The sequence below is a fragment of the Pezoporus flaviventris genome, unplaced genomic scaffold (genome assembly GCF_033815535.1).
Source record: "Pezoporus flaviventris isolate CSIRO_AGI_PZ_B2104156 unplaced genomic scaffold, CSIRO_AGI_Pfla_v1 ptg000007l, whole genome shotgun sequence".
Taxonomy (NCBI): domain Eukaryota; kingdom Metazoa; phylum Chordata; class Aves; order Psittaciformes; family Psittacidae; genus Pezoporus; species Pezoporus flaviventris.
This window is the reverse complement of record NW_026892555.1, coordinates 53363335-53373463: the sequence shown is the minus strand read 5'-3', so window position 1 is coordinate 53373463 and position 10129 is coordinate 53363335.

The following is a 10129-nucleotide window of genomic DNA, read 5'->3' as shown; positions in this document are numbered from 1 at the left end:
GGATGATGAAAAATTCTGTCCTTGGTTCTCTTTCTGACACAAAATCTAGTCCCATCTTTGACCACGAGTTCAACTACCATCTCTCTGTGGTAGACCTTTGGGCATACCTCTGTATTGCAGCCTCATCATCATCAATCTTGATGTATTTCTCCACTGTTTCTGTTGGTAGTTTGGCTGTCAGTCTAAGATCAGCATGACTAAAATAGGGCTCTCGGTCATCCCCTAGACATATTTCATACACTTGCATGGTCCTTGTCATCTTGGTTATGGTCACAGCTTCACCCTCTTGGGCCCCGTCTATGGAATTTGCAGCACTTCCACTCATTTGTGGTGCTGCAGCCTTAGGCAGATCTTGAGCTTTACATTACCTCGAGCGTGTTATCAGTCTGGGCCAATTTACAGCTCATGGGGAGATGCAGGGAGCTGTTTTAAGTGGAACGAGACCTAACTGGTTTAAACCAGAGTATTTCAGTGGGTAAGATGTTTTGGCCTGGTAGGTACTGGCTACCCAGCCAGTAGATTTTAGAATTGGCACAATGTCATTCAAGGGATAGACTATGAAGAAAAACATTTTAATATGTTGCCAAAAGAGATAATAGATATTTGGAACAGAACTGGGGGATATTCAGGTTTATGATACATAACTAGGCTCCAGCACAGCTGCTTTGTTCCAGTGGGTCCTGGTACTATCCTGCTTAGACAGATTTTAGGTGCCTGGATGCATTTGGAAATCTGACCCATTGTCACTGAATTCTCGCCTGCAGAAAGAGCTGAATGGGTGAAAAATGAAATTTCTTAGTAGAGATAGCTAGGAGAGCCTTTGCTGCCATAGAGCAATACAGCTATTTGTCTGGTCTATTTTGTGATTTTAATGGTAGTTTCTGATTGTGCCAAATTCTCTGCAAATTCGACAGGCTACAGGATGGCATGACAGCTGGAGTGGGAAACAGATAGGTCAGAACTTCCTCACGGTCCTTTACATAGCAAGACTTATTTACATTCCATTGCCAGGAATTGAAGCTGGGAGATGGAAAGGAAGAATAAGTGAAACAGTAATGGGAAAAAATAGACACTGATATTAGAAATGAAGAGGAAAGAGTATTTACAAATCTCCTATTCTTCTGTATGTACAAAGGAAAAGTCTTCAGCAACAAAACATCCTTTTGCAAGTTATTTTAACAATCTTGCATAGCTTTGCAAGGAACATCACCATTTTCTAGTGACACTGGCTTTCATGCCATGAAATGCAGACTGATCACTCAAATATAGTACAGTATATCAGAAACAAGTATATGGTTTGAATATATGGAGTACAAGATCTTCATGAACCACTGAGTGCATGTGTGACAGCCTCGTCAAGGGACTTTCAGGGCTGAGGAGAGTACTGGTGAACATTGGGCAGGAACCTTCATTGTGTTTCTTGCATCAGGTCCCTTTTCAACCATTGTTCTGCAGGTAATGTTCTGTTCTCACACTGGTACTTCATAAATATTTAAAGGAAAATTTAAACATCATTGTGTGAGGTTACTCTTTTTGGTGACAGGAAACTTTCAGGCATTTAATTGATTTTCATACTACCAAATTTCAGGCACTATGTGAAACTTGTTTTGCAGCTGTTGTTCCAAGTATTGCTTGGAAGTTACTGTGAGTTGCAGTTTCTTGTACAAGAATTAAAGCTGGACTTCCTGTCATCCTATATTTTTATAGGACTGTTTAATTTTCTCTTGTTGTTTTTTATGTATATTATCAGATTACCTAAGAAATAATGCACATTCCAGTACCAGTCCCAGAACTACATGGTGTAATTTTGAAGCCATAACATTTAGTCTCAGAGATTCCATTAGGCACAGCTGCCATTAAGGAACAAAGACTCATCTTGCCAAAAGTTGTTTAAATGAACATAAATGCTAGTGATAATAAATCACCTGTCTTGAAAGTCACTCTGTGCACCAGCCATATTCCTTTCTTGCCACAACAAAATGGAGGAGATCAGAGCACTTGATCTTCAATAATGCTGAGCAAGATGGGGCTACCATTACAGTGTTCAATAAGATGGGAAATATAATCAGAATTTTGTTACTATTATCACCTTTTCTGATCTTTTATATTGCACACCTTGATTAGTTCATGTTCGCATTTTTAGCCTACATAGTCGTACCATTAGTGGTATGGAAATGATGGTCTTTTTGATCTCCCATTTTAGAAGGCATTTTAGTGCTATCAAAACAAATAATGAAACAGTTTATATAGTAAACTTCAAATGTAATAGAGGAAGGAAGCCTTAAAGACATAAGGATAGTTACCAATTCCACATATCCACTAATAATCTGCTTCTTAATTAGCTGTTAATATCAATGTACTTTTCTGATTAGGCTTTTAACTTGTGGGATTTCCTCCATTCCCAGGGTGGTTGCAGACTTCTGCATGATCTGTGAAAGGCAGCACTGAATCTTTGGCTATGCTGTGTCTTCCCAGCTAAGTATATTTCTTAGACTAAGAAAACTTCCCATGGTAGTCAAAGATCTCTGGTTAGATCATGACAGAAAATCAGGTTTCTTCCTATGTAGTGTGCAATTCAGTTCCCTTTCAGGATGTCAAAGCTGCTACTTCTACCCTGAGTTTATATTGTGCATTAAAGAATTGGAAAATACTCAGCTACATCTCTTTAGCACATTTTTATCTATCTTTTATGTTCCTGTTATGTAACTTCACTCATGGAGTATACATTTGTATATTCAGTTTTCAACTTCCAGCTTCATCAGATGCGTGATAGTACCCAACTCAAGGCTTCATAGTGATTAACAGCATTAATTAGTACAACTTTCAGGAGGTCTTGGACAAGACCCTCAAAATGAATTTAGCTGTTCCAAGGGCACAGTCAGCATAATATGATTTTTAGATTTCATGTGCATGATATTCAGAGCTAAAGTGAAGGAAATTGTGTACTAAAAATAGCTCTATGTTTAATATTGCAGCTGTATTCAAGACTGTATTGCCTGACAAACCTGAACTACTATTTCAAGAAATTCACTATTACATGGCTTTTGTAGGCAGGAATAGGAAAGAAAGAAATATGTTCACTGAAATAGGAATTAATATAGGGTATCTTTTCTTCTTAGTTTTATTAGATGTTATATGTATTATAAAAATCCTCTAGGGGTCACCTGAAGTGGAATTTTCTGTTCCTTAATATCCTGCTGCAGGGTCCCTGGGCTCTGGCAGGAAAAAGCTTGTCACAGAAGAGACACATTCATTAGAATTTCATATTTTATTGTCCTGAAGGAGCTGGAGAATTTTCCCTTCAAGCAAGATCCCTTCATTGTTACTGGGATGAATACTATTTAATATTTTCGTTAACATCAGAGAGAGTGGGATTGAGTGCACCCTCAGCAAGTTTGCTGATAACAGTAAGCTATGTGGTGCGGTTGATGTGCTGGAGGGAAGGAATGCCATCCAGAGGGACCTTGATAGGCTTAAGGAGTAGGCCCATGCGAACCCTATTAAGTTCAGCAAGTCCAAGTACAAGGTACTTCGTGTCAGTCAGGCCGATCCCAAACAGATACAGGGTGAGCAATGAATGGGCTGTGAGAGAAAGGATTGAGAGATTGAGACAGGAGAGGGACTTGGGGGTATTTTTTAATGAAAAAACTAAATGTGAGCCGGAAATGTGCACTTGTAGCCCAGAAAGCCCACTGTATCCTGAGCTGCATCAAAAGAAGCATGGCCAGAAGGTTAAGGGAGGTGATTCTCCCTCTTTACTCCGCTCTGGTGAGATCCCACCTGGAGTACTGCGTCCAGCTTTCAGGTCCCCAGCACAAGAAAGACATGGACCTGTTAGGGCAGGTCCAGAAGAGAGGCACAAAAATGATCAGAGGGCTTATAAGAAAGACAGAGAAAGAGTCTTTACCAGAGCTTGTATTGACAGGACAAGTGGCAACAATTTGAAATTATTTTTTAAAGGGTAGATCTAGATTGGACATAAGAAAGATTTTTTTTACAATGAGGGTGGTGAAGCCTCATGCATGAAGTGTTCAGAGTCAGCTTGGACAAGGCTCCGAGCAACTTGATCTAATGAAAGATATCTCTTCCCATAACAGTGGGGTTGGACTAGATGATCTTTAAGGTGTCTTCTAACCCAAACTCCTTTGTGGAGTTTTGAAATGTTCCTTCTGCACAAGAACAGAGCAGAGCTCTCAGTTTTTGAAGAGCTCAAGCTTCTTCACTTATTTTTTCATCTTACTTTATCTTCTTCTTGGGGACTGAAGAAACCCCCAAGGCTGTCTGTCCCCAGCATCTCATGATGCTCTGCTAATGCCTTCTCTCATCCCATCAGTTCAGCCAACAATAGCAAAGAAGCAAGGAGAAGGTGAGGTTTAAGCTGAAGCTCATGGCATAAGAACAGGAACAAGTGTCGCACAGAGAAAAGCTGCCTGAGAAGTTGGACTGACACAGGTTTGTGTAGGAAGAATTACTGAATTGCCTAAGTAATGGGGAAGGGCACAGTACTTACTTGGTATTTTTTGTTGTTTTTTTAAGCTATATTCACAAATATTTAGGCATAGACAGCCAAGAGAATTGAGGAGGGAAGGAAATAGAAATTAAAGGTAATAATTTTTCCCTTCTTCTTCCATTCCTTTAATATATGTCACTTAAATCTGTGTGAAATTTTCAAGTTTTTATTCTTCACTCACTTCTTCCCTGCCCTGATCACTCCCCTTGTTTTGTGTGCTAAGTTATATGGCAGAGCAGTGCCTCTCAAATGTTTGAAAAGAAGTTCTTTCCCTTGAGTCTTGCTGCCAGTCTCTTGAGTATGAGACCCCTGGACTTCAATCCACACTGCACACATTGCTTTTTAAAAACTTCTCTGCAATTACAAAGAATGTTGATTTACAATTAGTAACTTTACTGTTAGCATGCAGCTTGAATTCCCATTCTCCATCTAAAAAAGTCAATTAAGCTGTCAGTTACCACTTCTCAGACAAAATGGCAGCAGTTCAATTTCTTCAGGTCTGGGGAATATGCAAAAGCTGTAATTACTGGTTACAAGTATTTACATCAGCCAAAGAACTATTAGCCTCCTTTAATTGCTGGTAGCAACTGAGTTTCCCCATTGCAGACAATTAATACAGTCTGTTCTCACCCCACAGCAGTCTGTGACCCACTTTGAACTTTTTCATGGGCCATTAGGGGCCGTGTTTGTGAAACACAGAGATTGAAAGAAGTTAAAGTGGTATTATGGAGCAGAAAAGTAAATGCTTTACAGTGTGCTCATGCATGGAGGTATCCCAAAATGCTGTAACACTTGTCACTAGCTAGAATTAGGACAGTCATAGAATCACAGAATCATGAACAGTTTGGGTTTGAAAGGACCTTAAGATCATCTAATTCCAGCCACCCTACCATGGGCAGGGATGCCTCACACTAGACCATGTTATCCAAGGCCTCGTCCAACCTGGCCTTGAACACTGCCAAGAACAGAGCATTTACCACTTCTTTGGGCAAGCCATTCCAGTGCCTCACCACCCTCACAGTAAAGAACTTCTTCCTTATATCTAACCTGAACTTCCCCTGTTTAAGTTTTAACCTGTTATCTCTTGTCTTATCACTACAGTCCCTAATGAAGAGTCCCTCCTCAGCATCCTTATAGGCCACGTTCAGATACTGGAAGGCTGCTATAAGGTCTCCACGCAGCCTTCTCTCCTCCGGACTGAACAGCCCCAACTTTCTCAGCCTGTCTTCATATGGGAGGGAAGTCCAAATAAGAGCTTCAAAATCTTCTCCCAAGGTATGAGTAGAGGACCATGTGTGTTGTGTCAGAACTTTGTTTTCCTCAGCTCTCATGCTAACACCACCAGTGGTTTTATTTGTACAGTACTCTGTGGTGAAATACATTGCTGCTGCTGCTTTTTTTTTTTTCCCTTTTTTTCTTTTATGGACCCTGTTACCTGAGCTGGGACACTTTGCAAATTGTGATGTAATTCAGAAATGAATGGGTAGCCAGTGGTGACAGGACAATGCAGTTGGAAGTTCTGATCCTAACAACATGCTTTTCACTTGTGCAAATATGCTGGTGGAGGGAGAGTGAAATAAAATTGCCTTTAACATTGTTTATTTCAATCAGTTAACTGCTTTCTGTCTATGTGCTGTCCTCTGTACCACTTCAGCATCAGCAACATACTAAGCTCCATCTCTTCTCCAAAATATGAAGTACTTCTGTTCACACTATATGGATGACATTTTTATCTGATGTAGGGCACACTCTAAAATTTTTCATTTGTAATAATTTTGTTCTTAGAGCTGATATTGTACTGTGATTATTTCTTGCACTTAGATGCCATTCTGGGGGGCAATGGAGCTAATGGGAATATGCTGTGCGTTTTTTTTAATGACATTTCGGTGAATAACTTCTTTTTGAATTAGCTTTGGTTTGCTAGGGTCTGTTCAAAAGTAATGCGTATAGAGGTAAAACAACAATACCTGTGTTATTCTACATCTTATCCTCTCAGAGGCAGAAATCAGTCTCTGCTGCTTAGTTCAAGCCTTCGATAGTAATTCACCATAGACATACATGTAGCTTGATCTCTTATTTCTTTTCCGTCTCCGTCTAGCTTTGCATCTGGAAAAATATTTAATAATTTTCAAAAGAGTTGTTGGAAGTCTCCCCTGATTCCCTTCTACAAATGAAAGAACTTAAAGATGACCTTGTCAGTCTGAGGTATCCTGGTGCTGCTATCAAAAAGCTCATCTGAAGCAGCAAAGTGCGAGCGTCTTTTGGCTATACATAGGGAGAAGGTTTTGCTTTTCTTGTGAGTGTATAAGGAATTATTGGCCCATGCTTGAGAACCTGGCAAGGAAAATGTCTATATTCTGGATAAATGTCAAAATATTAGCAAATCCCCATACAACATACTGTAGATTCCTGGTTACTGTTGCTGGCTGCTACTGAAGCTCATTTTATTTCACTATGACCTAGAAATGGTTCCAGCAATAATCTAATACCTCCTCCTTCACCACACAAATCCAACCTGGAAGTCAAAGCAAACTATTTCCTTTCTACAACAGTACATAGAGACTATTTCCCAAAGGTTTGAAATATTTTATACTCTTTTATGTAATGGTCTATGATACAGGAATCGGACCCTGCGTGGGAGATATCTCCAATGCAAATCAATTTCAAATTCAGAGAGTAATAGAATCATAGATCATAGAATCATAGAATAGTTAGGGTTGGAAAAGACCTTAAGATCATCTAGTTCCCACACCCCTGCCATGGGCTGGGACACCTCACACTAAACCATGTCACCTAAGGCTCTGTCCAACCTGGCCTTGAACACCGCCAGGGATGGAGCATTCACAACTTCCCTGGGCAGCCCATTCCAGTGCCTCACCATCCTTACAGAAAAGAACTTCCTTCTTCTATCCAATCTAAACTGTCCCATGGGCAGGGACACCTTCCACTAGATCAGGTTGCTCAAATCAAATCCCCATCCAACCTGACCTAAACACTGCCAGGGATTGGGCAGCCACAGCTTCTCTGGGCAATTTGTGCCAGAGCCTCATCACCCTCATACTGTGAAGAATTTCTTCCTAATATCTAATCTGAATCTCCCGTCTTTCAGTTTAAAGCCATTATCCCCTGTCCTATCCCTAAATGCCCCCTTTAGAACTGGAAGGCTCATACAGGGTCTCCCCAGACCCTTGCCTTCTCCAGGCTGAACCAGTTCAACTCTCTGTCTGTCTTCGTAGGAGAGGGCTGGAGCACCTCTGTGCACCTCATGCACAGAGGCCACGACCATTTTTATGCCCTTCTGGACCTGCTTTAATAGGCCCATGTCTTTCTTTTGTTGGGAGTCTCAGAAGTTGAGCACAGTCCTACAGGTGGGGATCTCATGATAGCGGAGTAGATGGGGAGAATGACCTCCGTCAGCCTTCTGGTCATGCTTCTTTTGATGCAGCCCAGCATACAGTTGGCTCTGTTGTCTGGCCTGCCAGCTAATCTTATGGGACTGCATACAGCATGATAGTAGTACATGTGTTTGTGTGTTTCTTCCCCACAGATTCTTCTCTGTAATGAGCAGAACATTCTCAACAGAATGTTCTCAACAGAACATTACTCCATATAAACTTCATTTTGGTAGTTATTCTTAACTATGGCTTGGGACTGAACGTTAAATACATGCAAGGGAAATCATAGTGGTGGTAATATGCATATAGTAATATTCAAAGCACTATATGTACTATACATTTTCTCCTTTTGTTTTGGTAAACCACTATGAAAACAGGATCCTAAGAGGTTGGTTCTAACACATTTATTCTATGCCATCAGCTCTGCAAACCTTACCCTGAACATTCATTTGGGTAGGAGTCTGAAAAAGGTCAGAATTGACAAGAAAGACAATACTACTTCACATATTCACACAGAGCTTGTCTAATTTTCAGTAGGGGTGCTTGGGTTTTCTTCTTTTATCTTCTCTCCCTTTTGACTTATATATTATATGAAACTACTTTAGATGTCTACATACGGGCATTTGGAACCCAAATTGAAAACAATTTGACCAGTCTTTTCAGGGTATACTACTCATATTTTTGTTTCATGTAAATCAAAATGCTGTGAATTATTATTGCTCATTTTTGCTTGATTTTTTTTGGGTGTTTTGTTTCACTTGTGCCACTACCCAGCAGAATCTAATTAAAAACCATGCAACATAGGAAAAGTATCTCTGATTCCCCTGAAAGGAATTCTGTGTTCTGAGACACCAGACAGTTTTGGAACCACAGGCTTTTATGCAAAAAGAGATTTGAAAAGAATCCATTTGTACAAATAAGAGAAAACCTTCAAGTCTGAGAAATCAGTTTTATAAGAAAGTGGTTTAAAATCAATTGTTAAAAATAATACATTGTTCTAAAACTTTCATAAGAATGAAAACAGTTTGGATGGCTGCAATGCAAGTAATTAAGATTAATATCTGACTATTTTTTCAGTGGTTCTGAACAGTAGGCATTTTTCCAGGTGGACAATATAGCAGAGCTGGCATGTCTCTAATAAAAGGAAGTCATGAATAAATCTGAATAGCAGTTGTGGTGGAAATCTAAAGAGCAGGAAGGATAAGTTTATTAATAGTTTCAGTTCACAGTTGAAAAACTTTGTAAATTGGACAAAGGATTTACTTTCCAATAATGCTTTATGTGCTAACAGTGATCATCTCTGTTCATATTTTTTAAAAAATGCCAAGAGGAACTTCAAAGTTATTGCACTTTTTTTTTTTTTTCAGTAACAGGTTCTATTGTTTTATTAGAAACAAAGACTTCACCTCCCTTAGGCTCCTGTCTGGATAAGACTTGGATCAGACAGATGAGTAATCCTCATTCATAGCAGTCTTGGTGTTGTGATTATAGCAGCACACCTAAGTGCTCTGCCATTCAAGATTAGACGAAAAAATGATTTATGTAGATCTTCTACTTCTATAATTTGTCAGTTCAAAAGGGATTCTATTGTTCCATTCCTGCTGAAAAACCTTTATGTAGGTGATAACACTGCATAAAGAAATTGGATTTAGCTTTCAAAGTAAATTTCTTGGCTGCTCATGAAAGGCATATGTAAATAACGAAGATTATGTTTTTGCTTTAAGAAGTTAACATGACATTTGTGTCATATATAATATGCTTTGTACCTAATTGTTTCGAATTTCACTCAACCATTCTCATGCGACGTGGCTTGCTGGCAGAGAGTTTAAGCAATGTGGTAAAACAATTATGTTCAATACCTAGGTACCAAAACTGGAGAAGTGCAGTCCAAATTTCTTATGTTCAAGGATGGAAAAAGTGTGTGGCATTATATACGAGGGTATCTTCTAGCAAGATTGTGGTTTGGCTTCTGCTTTCACCCTGTTGCTGGCTCAGTCTTCTGATTTTAAAATTTTATTTAAAAATAGGTTTTACTATATTTTAAGTAGGTTGTTTAAAGATGTTTTTACTTTGTGCCTGAACTTTTAGGTGGGCTTGTTTTATAATAATTTTACATTTTAGTTTCTTAGTATTTATTTTAGCTTGCGTACTATTAAGAATGCTGGTTTCCAGCAGCCAGTCCAAGTTTCAAAAAGTGTTCAATAGTTTCATGTGACACAATTTT